Source organism: Quercus lobata, chromosome 10 (genome assembly GCF_001633185.2).
Source record: "Quercus lobata isolate SW786 chromosome 10, ValleyOak3.0 Primary Assembly, whole genome shotgun sequence".
Classification (NCBI taxonomy): Eukaryota; Viridiplantae; Streptophyta; class Magnoliopsida; order Fagales; family Fagaceae; genus Quercus; species Quercus lobata.
In genome coordinates this window covers 49,305,133-49,318,536 of record NC_044913.1, presented here as the reverse complement: position 1 = coordinate 49,318,536, position 13,404 = coordinate 49,305,133, and the positions used below count along the sequence as shown (strand labels likewise).

Below are 13,404 nucleotides of genomic sequence, written 5' to 3'. Positions count from 1 at the left end.
TTATGTCAGATTGGTGGTTTCCAAGTCATGAAAAACTGAGCAAGACAAGTCTGGCTTGAAAATCTTAACTTTAGGTCGACTTCAACACAAAAGTCAACTACCTTGGAATTGAGTCATTTGTGCAATTTTCGAGTCTCAAATGACGGAACGGACTCCAAAATTGGAATGTACACAAAAAATTGAGCAAGGTAGGTCCATCTTAAAAAATTTGACTTTTTGTCAACACTTACGCAAAAGTCAACTTTTGTAAATTGGACGTTTGCACAATTTTTGAGCTTCGAATGAAGAAACGGGTCCTAAAATCGGAATGTACTCAAAAAATTGAGTGGGACAAGTCCGTTTTGAAAATTTTGACTTTTTGATCAAGGTCAAAAGTCCACTTGGTCAAAGCTTTTTCTTTTTCTCTTTTTTTTTCTTTTTTTCTTTTTTTTGCAGGCGGTTCGAATCTGGGTCAGATTTCTAGGTCAGTTAAACCGGGTCGGCTGATGTCATCCATGATGTCATACAACTGAGGCGCATGTCAAGGTATAAAGCGTGGCAGGGCGTGGCAAGTGGGAAAGAAGCGCCGGCACGTGTTTCATTGAGGCAGCATTTGTCAAAGCTTCAAGAGGCACATGGCAGCATGTGGCTGTGTTTCTGGGCCTAAAATTTTCAGGTTTTGTAGTTCTAAGGCCGTACAAGACCCTTGTATTGTCAATTTTGTAAAATTGTGAACATATTTGCACAGTTTTAAGAAATTAAACCATTGGTCATCGCGAGTTTGTGGTGGCACGTGGTGGCTCTGTTGTTGATGACCTTTCTAGGTTTTGTACATCGAGGGCCACTGGATTGAGTGGTAATGCTACCTTTGTAAAGTGAGGTCTGGATTTCTACGAATGTTAAGGAGTAGGGTGTGATCTTTGATGCTTTTGGAGGCACGTAGTAGCGCGTGGCTGGGCATCTGTATCTGGAATTTTCAGGTTTGGTAAATCAAAGGCCATAGAAGACGATATCGGTTTTGTCTTTCATCCAAGTGCAATAGTCTCTTCTGACAACATGATCCATTTACGGGCACTTATCCCCGTTCTTTCAAGGTTTGGTGCAGTTTTCTTTGACTTTGAGTGCATTTGAGTTGCAAAGTCTGGCTTTAAACTTTTTTTTTTTTTTGTTTGTTATCTCAGAAGCTTTCTATATAAAGCCACCCAGGGCATGCACTAATCTATACAAGTAGTCTCTAGTAGGTAGCATGATACGTAGAGAAATTATGCTTTTTTTTTTTCACATGCTTTGTTTGTACTACCCTTTTTTTTATAAACTGGAGATTAAAATTGAAGCTCTCTCTTTATTGATTTTTTTTTTTTGGTTTAGATGTGCCATGAGATTTTCTTCTGACAAGTTCTTTGTTGTTGCTTGTTTTTGTTATGCAACATGCTTTCCTTGTTCTTTGGGCTTTAGCGTAAAGCTTTACATCAACATTCTTAGCCTGACATCCATCTTTATTTGACAACTTTACATTTCATTGAACACAACGTTCTTACAGTGATGTTTGTCTCCATATTATCAAATTATTGCCTTGCAACAACAATCTCTTAGCAATATCCATCCTCGACGTTCTCATAGCGGCAGCACAATAATATTACCATCGGTATTCTTGATACAATGATGCTATTACTAGTACTTGACCTTGAAGTTGTACTGGCCTTTGTCTTGGCAATTAAGCTGCACCAACACTTGTCTTTTCAACACAATCATCTCAAGAGTCTTTGCCATGAAGCCGTGCCAGCATTTGTCCTTGAATTGAAGCTATGCCAACATTCATCTTTGCCATGAAGCAATATTTGCACTTGCATCTGCTATGAAGTCACACCATCATTTGCCTTTGTAATGAAGATGCACTAGCACTCTTCTTTTGCCATAAAGCTGCCTTGACATTTTATTTGCATTGAGGCCACATCTACACTTCATTCATACCAAAGCTGTGCCAACATTCATATTTGCCATGAAACCACGTCAACACTTTATTCATACCGAAGCCGTATCATCATTCATCTTTGCCATGAAGCCACGTCAACACTTCATTCACACTGAAGCCATGCTAATGTTCAACTTTGTTATAAAGCCACGACAACACTTCATTCGCACCAAAGCCGTGACAACATTCATCTTTGTCATGAAGCCACGACAACACTCCATATTAGCACTTGCACTCGCATTGAAGTTGCACCAATATTGACCTTTATAATAAAGCTATAACAGCACCAATTTTGAGAGGCAACATAGCTCAGACATCGAGGGTGCATAGCACTATAGCTAGACATCAAGATTTCAGAGATGCCAACAAGACGTTGTAGATGCAAGGAGTCCCTATCAAGATTTTGAAGATGCAAGGAAATACCAACAAAACCTTGAAGATGCAGGGAAAAATGACGCCAATACTTTGAAGATGCCAAAGTATGCTGTGAAGACTTTGAACATGTCGAAACATGCCACCAAGAATTTTGACATTGCATGCACATGCCCATATAGGAGAGATGATGCAACACCAACTTCGGATATATAATCTATCATCGTTTCGGAGGAAGTTGACGTTGTCTAGATTTCAGAGACATGATGTGAAATGACACCACTCAGAAGGGAGATGATGTGGTTCAAATTTCAGAACTATGAAGTGGCATAACCTAGAAGAGAGACGATGTAGCTTAAACTTGCAAGGTATAAGAAGATGCCCCCAAGAGATAAGTGATGCAAAGCATACTTCAAAAATGTGGGAGAATATCTATAGAAGATGAGCAATGCCATGAAGACTTCATTTCTTGCAAAAGAAGTTGGAGATTTTATTTTACTCCACAACCAAGCATCAACTTATGTTCATCATCATTTCAAGGAAAGTTAAGCAACATCAACTCCTTACAGTCTTCATTTTCTACTACAACGATCTTTGATCATCCTATTGAGAAGTTGACTATCTTTAAGCAGTGCCTTGCCAACCAAAGGGACCTTAAAAGCATATTGATGACCGTTGGAAAACTCTTCAAGCTACACTGGCAATTCTTCTTCTCTTCATGTGACTGAACTTAGTGACAAGTACTAAGCTGCCTACGTACCCTGGAGAGGGATCAAGTCATCACGTAGTTCAACAGTTTTTTTTTTTTTTTGATGATTTCTTTTTCTTTTTTATGATCTTTTTTTTTTATAATTCTTTTTGGATGATTTTTTTTTTTTAATAATTTTTTTTTAGTGCGTGACTGAACTCAGCAAAAGATACTAAGTTGTCTACGTACCCTCGAGAGGGATCAAGTCATCACGTAGTTCAAAAGATTTTTTTTTTCCCAAAAAGGAAGGCTCACGTGTGTAATCCTCGCCCTACACCCCACAGCATTTTATGGGTACCAATTGCGCAATAGTGGATATCACCACTAATCGAAACTGAGACCTCGGCCTCAAGGGTGACATGGGCATTCAATGGTACACTTTCAAAGGTAATGGGAAGACATTATATACCCTTGCAGCGCTGTAGTGGGCAGTTTAAACTCTTACCAAGGAGCAATCCTCGATGTTCAAGCATAAAAACACTTAAGGAACTTCCCATTGATAGGGCTGATCCTTATGCCATCATTGTCAATCAATTTGTAAGCTTGGTTGGTGTTTGCCCCCTGCTTGAGAATTGGAAGTACATCACAAGCAACGATCACATGGTTTGACCCAACAACTTCTTTGAAGTCTAGATCAATCTTGTTTTCTTTGGCAAGCTTCATGATTTGTTCTTTGAAGACGAAGCATTTTTGGATTGGGTGGCCAATGATGCGATGATATTTGTAGTAGTTAGGGTCATCAACTTTCCCTATGTCTTCTGGTCGCCTGCATTCTGGCAATTCAATCAGTTTCAATTGCAGTAGTTGTTCTAAGATGTTTCGCACATCTTCATCGGGGAATGTTTATACTTTTTGCTCACGTTCCTTAAAAGTCAAGTGACGCACTTCGTTCTTTTGCCATCCTTCAAGTCGCTTTTCATTTGCATTTGCTCCTCTTCTTGGAACCTTGATTTCGGTAGTGTTAACAACCATTGGGTCTTTGAGGCTGACTTTTGCATTCCTATCATTCTTCCTTACTTCCCTTCTGCTTTCCTTAGGTATGGGAGGTTTTGTATTTCTGCTGCTAGCAATGCACAGCTCCATGTCATGCGCACGAGTTGCTAACTCTTCAAATGTTTGAGGCTTTATCCCTTAAAAGATGTAAAGAAGTCCCCAATGCATGCCTTGGATGCACATCTCTACAGCAGATATTTTAGAAAGTCTATCCTTGCAATTTAGACTCAAAGAACGCCACCGATTGATATAATCAACGACGGGCTCATCCTTCCACTGTTTAGTATTGGTAAGCTCCATCATGCCTACCGTGCGCCGTGTGCTGTAGAATCGGTTGAGAAACTCCCTTTCAAGTTGCTCTCAACTATCGATTAACTTAGGTTCTAAGTTTGTATACCAATCAAAGGCATTTCCCTTGAGTGAACAGACAAATTGCTTTACAAGGAGGCTTCCTTGAGTTCCTACGTTCTCACAAGTTTCTACAAAGTGAGCAATGTGTTGCTTAAGATTTCCTTTACCATCAAACTACAAGAACTTAGGGGATTGATACCTATTTGGCATTCTCATGTTGTCAATGCGCTTTGTGTAAGGTTTTGAATATGTGAGAGAACTTGTAGAAGAACCTCCATATTGTGCTCGGATGGTATTTGTTTTCATGTCTTGTAATTGTTGGACTAACAACGAAGCAACCGAAGTAGATTGTTCTCGTCGAGGAGTGTTTTCAATTTCTCTCCCTTCGTCATCCTTCACAGATGTGAATTTATGACCATGGCTTAATTCACCAAGATCTTGTACTTCAAGTTTGTTCATTAAAGTTGCAATTTGGAGGTCCTTATATTCAAGTGCTTTTGTGAGATGGACAGCTCTTTGTTCCATTTAGCCATATTTTCTTCCATGGTAGAGGTGTTAGTCATCATGACTGACACATGAAATCTTATCTTTTAGGTTCCCTTTGATAGGAAAGAAATCGTGTGACCAACTTCTTGTAAAGGAAGAAGGGGATTTTCCCCCATACTTGAGGTGTTCCAAGGTGGAGATGTCCTTGTTGACGACCTTGTTTCTTGTGAGAGGGTCTAAGGAGATGATTGTTTGGAGCTTGGCTTCCTTGATTGATTGAGCTTGAAGTTGATTGTGAGCTTTAGGCTGGCTACGATTGATTGCACCAATGCAATTGTTAGTGGTAGCCGTACCAAGTCGAATTGAATTAGCTATTGTTGAAGCTTGAATATTCATGCTAGAGGCCATTTGAAGTTGGTAGCAAGATGATGAAGATTTCTTTCTTTGAAGGAGAAGGAGATGAGAGGTAGAGAGGTCCCACCGGGCGTGCCAGAATTTGTGGATGACTAAATTTCTCAGTTCAAAATAAGTCAAACAAGTGAAATAATTTCACAAATGCAAATTTGTATTGATGAATGTGTGGTACATTTCTCTGTGATTACTTGAAAATTTATCTCTAAGAAAAATTTGGACCAATCAAAAGTCTACTACATACTTTCAAGCATATCAATTCAAAGTGGAGCTTATCTTCTAAAATCACTATAAATAGAGGACATCCCCTCTCATTTTCCAGACCAAATTTTCAAGACACCAAGTTTTCAAGAGGCCTAAGCTCTGGAGAAATTCCGTCTCAAGAAACTTTGAAGAACTTGAAGAATCTTTGAAGAACTTGAAGAACATTCGAAGAACTTGAAGATCATTCGAAGGGCTTGAAGAACTTGAAGGACAATAAATCTCTAATAAGCTCGAAGCTAGAGATTTATTGTGAAGACCGATCAATCCATCTTCCAATCAAACTCAAGAAGATTCTTGTTCGAGTCAAATTCAATGAAAATAGAATCAGAGAGTATTCTTTTGTAAAAGAATCGAAATAGAGATTGTACTCATTATACATCAATACAAATTTATATTTGCAAACCTATTTCTTTTCAATTGTTTGATTTTCTACAATTGAGAAAAATTTGTGTGTACAATGTCATCGTTTACACATGCTAGATTGCTTGTGTCATCGCTTACACGTCCTGGACTGCTTGTGTCATTGCTTACACATGCTGATGTGTGATTGGTTTTTGCATGACACTTGGCAAATTTTTGTTGGTTTCTAAATAGTGATAGCAAAATCTAGGAGCAATATGTGGTGCTTTGTAATTGGCTGTATTTTGTGAACTTGGTAATGTAACATGTCAGCTTGTGATAGGTTGGAATTTTCCCTCTCTACAGCGGCTACAAGTCCCCCTATAGCTACGTTTTTCCACCCCCTATAGCTGCATTTTCCACCCTCTATAGGCTGAGACTTATAGCTGCGTTTTGTAAAAAACGCGACTATAGACCCTTTTTTGGCTGCGTTTAAAACGCAATCATAGCCTTGACCTATAGCTGCATTTTTAAAACACGGCTGTAGGCTTAGATCTATAGCTGCTTATTCTAAAACACAACTATAAACCATCTTTGGGTTGCATTTAGAAACGCAACTAAAGCCCTCTACATTAGGTTTTTCTGTAGCCGCGTTTTTAGGTTTTTTTTTTTTTTTTCCTTTTTTTTTTCTTGCTAAATCTGTAATTCCTGCCCAAAACAATTACCAACACTCAACAAATGCAACCAATTGCAACCAACAAAACAATTGCCAACACTCAACAGTTCCCAACGAATTTCCAGCAAACAAAACAAGTTCATTGCCAAAAGATTGCATTGCCCAAATAATTTACATAAACAAATAATTACATAAACAAAACAAGTTCCTAACAAAATATTTTTACAGCACAAAATGCATATCCCTCAAGGATTTTTACATCACAAAAAATTGTCAGCTAGCATCAAGGTACTTGATCAGCCAGTTTCTAGAAAGCATCATGGTACTTGATTAGTCAGTCCAATGCCCGTAGCTACAGCCAATTACCTGTGACATTGAGAACACCGAAAATTAGGTTGAATTGGGCTCACAAAAATCCCTAAACTTGGAACACTTGAAAACAGTGCAAACACTTGAAAACACTCATGCATCGTGGAACTATCTGCTACATTTAGCAAGTGTAAAACGGCATGTATAAAAATGTTCGCTTGAAAGGTTTTTGGAACAAGGATACTTTCCAGTCTACATTCATGGTTGAAATTTTCTAATTTGATTTTATGTCTTATAGTACATCTCCTTCCCTACTTCTTGCTTCATATATACTGATGTGGGACCTTCAAATTGCAATAAAACCAATAAAGACAGGAATATATCTTATTTTTATTTTTATTTTTTTCCTAATATAGTTGTATATGTTATAACAAATAGTCGTATTTGTTTTACCTGAGGATTCATAGTTTCATTCCCATGGAGAGTCCACATCAAGCATTGCCACCCTGAATATATTAAAGGCATCATATTAATATCACATAACAATGCATTGCAAAAGTAGTGTTTTGCTAAATAACATTTGTTTGGTACCTGAGTCGTATCCAAATCACGCATACAAGGGCTAAGTTGGGCGAACATTTCTCTCATGCTAGTCATCACTTTGGCCATTTTCTGTTGGTGCCTTGCTTCTACTTGGGTGAGTTGTTCTTGATGCCTTGCTTCTAATTGGGAGAGTTGTTCTTGTACTTGGGCTAGTTGCTCCCTAAGGGAAGTCTGCAACTCCGAAATCCTTTGGGTCATTCTGCTTGACGACGATGGAGTCGGGGTAAACTGTGAAAGGTTTGTGGCACTTCCTCTAGATGGAGTGATTCCATATCCTACCCCACGTACACGTCCAGGGCACTTTAGACTAAACACCTAAGCATACGCATCATCTTTGGACCAGAGGACTCCACTACCAAGCTCTCCTTGTAGTTGCATGCCCTCTTAAGTCAAAAATTCTTCCATCCTATTCTGTACGTTTTCCCATAAGAACCAAATAACATATTATACACCATAAACAATAAAACACAAAATACACTAAAATTTTATTCAAATTGTGCTTACCATGTTCTCTTGCGCATGGGGAGTAATAGCAGCCCCATCTTTCCTAGAGTATACTTTTAGATACATATCTGCACGCTTGACCGGAGCCCCGTTAGCCTTCGCCTACATGATAAACAAAATTTCATACAATAGACACAATTGCTCTCAGATTTGTCATGTTGTTTATCATTTGCATTGACTAAGGCGTTCATGAATTTTAATTTATATCTACCACCAACAAGAAAGTAAAAGAGTATTTTTAACATTTAGTGTGATTCAGAAGCATAAAATTAGCTTATGTGATACACGAATACAGTAGCACTTGTAATGCATTTCTTACCATGTCAGCAGAAATTTGTGTAAAACTTTTGGGCCCAAACCTTGCTATCTCCTTCTGTTTACCTCGACTCACCTTGTTCTTGTTACTTAATGTCTGCAACCACATTACCATCGAAGTATATGAAAACAAAACATCTCTTCACTAAATTACCACTAAGATGAGATAGACATATAAAGTAACAGTACCACAGTTTTGTCCAAAAACCAATAGTTAACCATCTCCGTCCACTGCACTTTGTCAACCATCGACAGTTTGTTGGCCAATACTTGTTCCTTTGTCATCCCGCGTTTATAGTGATCCTTCTTCAACTTTGTCCTCTAATTTCTCCTCATGACCCCAAGTTGATGCATTGCCCATTCCATTTGATCGGGTGGTGCGACAATATTGGGGTTAATTAGACACCGTTTCTGAAATGCAAAAGTGGAGTTAGCAAAACACAAGCATGGACCCTACTAAATATGACATTTAATTAGGACAGTGACTATAAATGACTATTACTTATACTTTATTTTCATATTACCTCAATCTCAATCCAACAATCTTGTTTAAATTTTTCAGGGACGCTTGGCCACCCAGCAAGCATAATAAGCTATTCTCACAAAAAGTTCCCAACCACCGAACGAACGTGCCACTGTCCAGACCAATCAGTTGGCCTTGATCATTTAACGGCAACGGGATTTTGTACTCACCATCCAATGCCCATATGTCAGCTAGCCTTGTAGGACCACGTCTTTTAAGCCTATTTTCCACTGCTGGGGTTTGTTGATATCGTCTGTATATACAAAACCACCAATATTAGGACTGAATTATCAAATCTCACAAGTAGTGAAACATATCACACTACGAAAAAATTATTCATCTAGTAACTTAATGTGATATTAAGGGTTTATAATTTCATTTAAACAAAACATTAGTACATTTACACCTTTCTCCCACGCATTCATATAACCTAAAGGATGAACATGTTCGGCTGCCCCTAGACCCTCCCCTGACCCCTCATTCAATATAAATTAGATATCATTGAAATAGCATAAACTACTAAAGTAGTGACACAATCGGAGATGTAATGTGAACTGTAAAGCCATTGAAGAAAGTACATAAAATTACGGATAATAAGCTGGTAGGTATTTCATAAAAGCACATTAATTTTTGTTGTTTGGGATAATAAATGTAAACCTCTACTTTATGGTATACAGAAAAATGTAAACCTTTACATTACTTAAGAGTATGAGGGATTTATATATTCATCCAAGCATAAAGACCAGATTACAAAGGTTGTTTATTTGAAATTATTATTGGCATTTGCCAACCGTTTTAGATGATTTTTTTTTTTTTTCTTTTGAGCTTGCCTGAGAGAAAACTACTGAAGGTATGGTTTTCATTTGACCCAATCCATAAGCTGCTAATAACTTCATATGCAACTCGATTTTGTGTACAATGCGTAAATTTTTATATATAGCTTCAAACCAGAAATTCAAGCCAAAATAGAAAACACCTCAAATTATTATTTCTTTTACACAGTACGTACTAAGTAGATGTTTTTAGCATAACTTATCACAAAATCCAAAAAAAGAAGGCTTGCGATAAGTTCACTGTCACAAAATCTATTAATTTTGGAGCTAGATTTTATCCAATTGTGAAAATGCTTATATTATTTCATTCATTCACCAAATACTGTATATATATACTCTGATATACATAACTCATAACTTCAACTCACAATTTTAGAGCAATTTTTGGGTGTACAAATATGTGTGCAACTGGGTGTGTATCAATCATTTCCCAGTGGCATATGATTAGCATGTGAGTTGGGAAATGGATTAGGCTTTTATTACTGTCAGTTGAGAATGATGGATACACACATAAAGAACGACTTGTAGTTTAAGAAAAAGAAAGACAAAAATGACTTGTAGCTTTAGCATCTTCTAATTATAGCTTCATGAGTGAATCTTTCCTGCATAATTCAAACAATTGGAAATAAAAACTTCATCACATCTTAAGCAATAACCTAAGTGAATGATCACTAATCCAAAATTTGTTTAATATCAGTACAAGTGTGTCCTATTACCTTTAAATAAAAATAAAATAAAAATTCAAGCAAATCAAAATGTTGGAGATGATTTATGGTAGACCAAATTCATCCCATGTCCCTGGAATAAAGGCCAAAATTTCAAAATTTTGTAATAATTAAAGAAATATATATGTATTTAATTCATTTGAAAGTGATTGATCGATGAGCACCATGACATGGGCAGTCCTAGCATCTCCAAGTGAAAAATGGATATATATGCATTTCTTGGCAACCTTTCAAGCTATTCCGTTTAGACACATGTTCCTTTATGCTTTATGAGATCGTTGAGGCTCTCTTCTCTTTACGCACGTGCAACAATAATGCTATATAGAAAAATGTAAACCTCTACTTTATGGTATACCTCAAAATGTAAACCTCTACATTAATTAAGTTAAAATTTTATGGTATACAGAAAAATGTAAACCTCTACTTTTTTTTGTTTTTTTAATTTATTCTAAAAATCCCTACAGGCTTCCATCTTAAAAAGATAAAAGTATCAATATTCTCTGTAAGGAATATCTCTAAGTTTTTTTGTTCTTTTTTCTTTGGGTTCATACTTCATGCATCATTTTTCTTTGGGATCAAGACTCGCTTTCCCAAGTAGTTTAAGATCTTATTTGAAAAAAAAGAAAATTTTTAATTGCATTTTTATCCACTTTAAAGGGATCAAGACCTCAAGTTCCCTCGCAGACTCGCTTTTCTAAATAGTTTAAGATCTTATTTTGAGAAAAAGAAAAAGAAAAAGAAATAAAATTAAGTTACTATTCTATATAAATCTATTTTCTTAATACATAAAATCTTTGTTAAAAAGGAATCCATTCTTTAAAGGCTCTGCAAAACTGTTGAAGAAGCTCTAGCATGGAAGTATAGCTTTTCTTTCTTCAATAAATAAGTGACAGATTTTATTTATGTGATAAGGTACAAGGGAGCTATATTAAGTGGATCAAGTTAATTTAACCTGAAATAAAAATATCTAGAATATTATTTAACTAAATTCAACCATTGTAAAATATTTTTACACTACACTAAACTATTAAAAGCATAGTTTGCCTAGAAAAGTAAAAGTAAAAGAAAAGAAAAATCAATAGGATTTTTATTCGAAGACATGTTAAGTACCTGGGGCTGTGTTTCATCTTCACTTGCAACCGGTCCTACATCCTTAGAAATATGGGCTTCCTCATCTTGTGCCTCCACCCTTTGTCAAAAATGTGACGATCCTTCGCCAACGTAAACAAGCAGCAATTGTCATTTCCTCCTCCCCATACTTGCATCCAACACCTTCACAACACAAACATAAAGAAAAATTATAGCCAACAGCCAATCACGTGAACAAATAACAACATGAAGAAATAACAGTTTTAAAGTTAATGATATATGTTAAAATTGTTATTTCTTAACAACATGAAGAAATAGCAGTTTTAACATATATATGCAACAACGTGAAGAAATAGCAGTTTCACGTGATAATTACTTATGTTAAAACTGTTATTTCTTAACAACATGAAGAGGAACACAATTTCCACATATATATGCAAGATTGTCCAACTTTGAACGCAATATACCTTTACAAATTCTACTTACAATTTCAATAATAACTATAACATAATTACACATGCAACAACAGTACCCTATTACACTACTCATCATCGCTGTACTCGATTTCGTTGTCATCTTTATCGTTAAACTCATCATCAATGAACTCACAATCATCTAAGTTGTCCATTTCATGAAGATCTCTTTCGCTAATGATAGAGACACCAATTATCATTCCCTTCACATCATCTCGACCCCAACGAAGGTTTTCCCTACTAGCATCATTACTAGTTATACTGTACAGAATGTTCTCATAAAACACATATGTGTCATTCTCGTCATGGGGGCCAATACCAGAATCAAACACATCTGTCTTTCGAAATCCTTCCGTTTTAAATTCCTGTAAAAGATTTCTCATTAGGGAATACCAATTAGAGGGTGAAAATGGCTTAAAAAAATAAAAAAATAAAACAAAAAATAAAAAACTTGAATGAAGAAAGGATATCAATGCATGAAAAAAAAATACCACTTTGGCAATATAAGCAGTTCAGCAACATGTGCCCGAAGTGCTTGAATGCCGCCAGCAAAGCCACAATGGTGCCATTTTCTACGTCTTCTTCTCATGTATTGCTGGTACATATACACAAATCTAAGTCCATGAGATCAACAAAGACAAGCATGGAGAAGAATGGGCGTGATTGGAAGAAAGAGAGGCTTGGCCATGGCGTACAAAGAACAAGGCTGGCTTGGGAGATAAAAAGGAGAAGATGAGGGTTAGGGAAAAACAATAGAGGAAAAAATAAAAGGAAAATGAAAGAGGTAGGGAAAAACAGTAAGAAGAAACGTAGAAGAGGATGGACGCAGAGAACGAAGAATGTATGTATGGGGGTATTTATAGAAGGGACGTATGTTTGATTTTATTTATTTTTTATTTTTTATGAAAGCATGTTTGACTATTATTACTTTATTAGTGTTCGATTTGAATTGTGAATCAAATAATTTTTCAACTCTTTAATTGGTTTTAGGCTGTGTTTGGTTGCCGTAAAACGTTTTCCGGAAAATACATATTTTCCGGAAATGCTAATTTCCGGAAAATGAAAATATTTTTGTGTGTTTGGTTGTATTTCAAAAAATTTTCCGGAAAATATTTTCTAGTGTTTGGAAAAGAAGGAGGAAAACACAAACCCAGAAAACACACAAGCCACAACCCAGAAAAATCGCGGTCTCGCCGTCACGAGATCGCGATCAACGTCGCGGATCGCGACGGCGCGATCTCGCGTTCGCGATCTCGCGAACAACGCTTCGCGAGATCGCGCCGTCGATCGAGATCTCGATCCGACGCGATCTCGCAAAGGCGAGATCACGATTGACGCTTCGCGAGATCGCAATCGACGGCGCGATCTCGCGAAGCGTCGATCGTCGTCGTCGGACTGGTCCGCGCGCGTGGACTGGAGCTCGGACTGGAGATCGGCGC

At 37.0% G+C, this 13,404-nt stretch overlaps 1 long non-coding RNA gene across 6 annotated transcripts; it reads right to left on the bottom strand.

The window, feature by feature from the left end:
- Positions 1 to 6,729: 6,729 nt before the first annotated feature.
- Positions 6,730 to 12,782, bottom strand: LOC115963192. Of its 6 annotated transcripts, none has more exons than XR_004085739.1 (10): positions 12,457 to 12,781; positions 11,979 to 12,330; positions 11,514 to 11,675; positions 8,847 to 9,098; positions 8,512 to 8,733; positions 8,327 to 8,419; positions 8,008 to 8,109; positions 7,492 to 7,914; positions 7,354 to 7,406; positions 6,730 to 7,244 (listed from the first exon to the last, which is right to left on the bottom strand). It is a non-coding gene; the product is annotated as an uncharacterized LOC115963192 (long non-coding RNA). The 6 variants fall into 6 exon arrangements; XR_004085741.1 differs by having other exon boundaries at positions 6,730 to 6,957; XR_004085742.1 differs by having other exon boundaries at positions 6,730 to 7,406; positions 8,008 to 8,075; positions 12,457 to 12,782.
- Between the last annotated feature and the right edge of the window lie 622 nt (positions 12,783 to 13,404).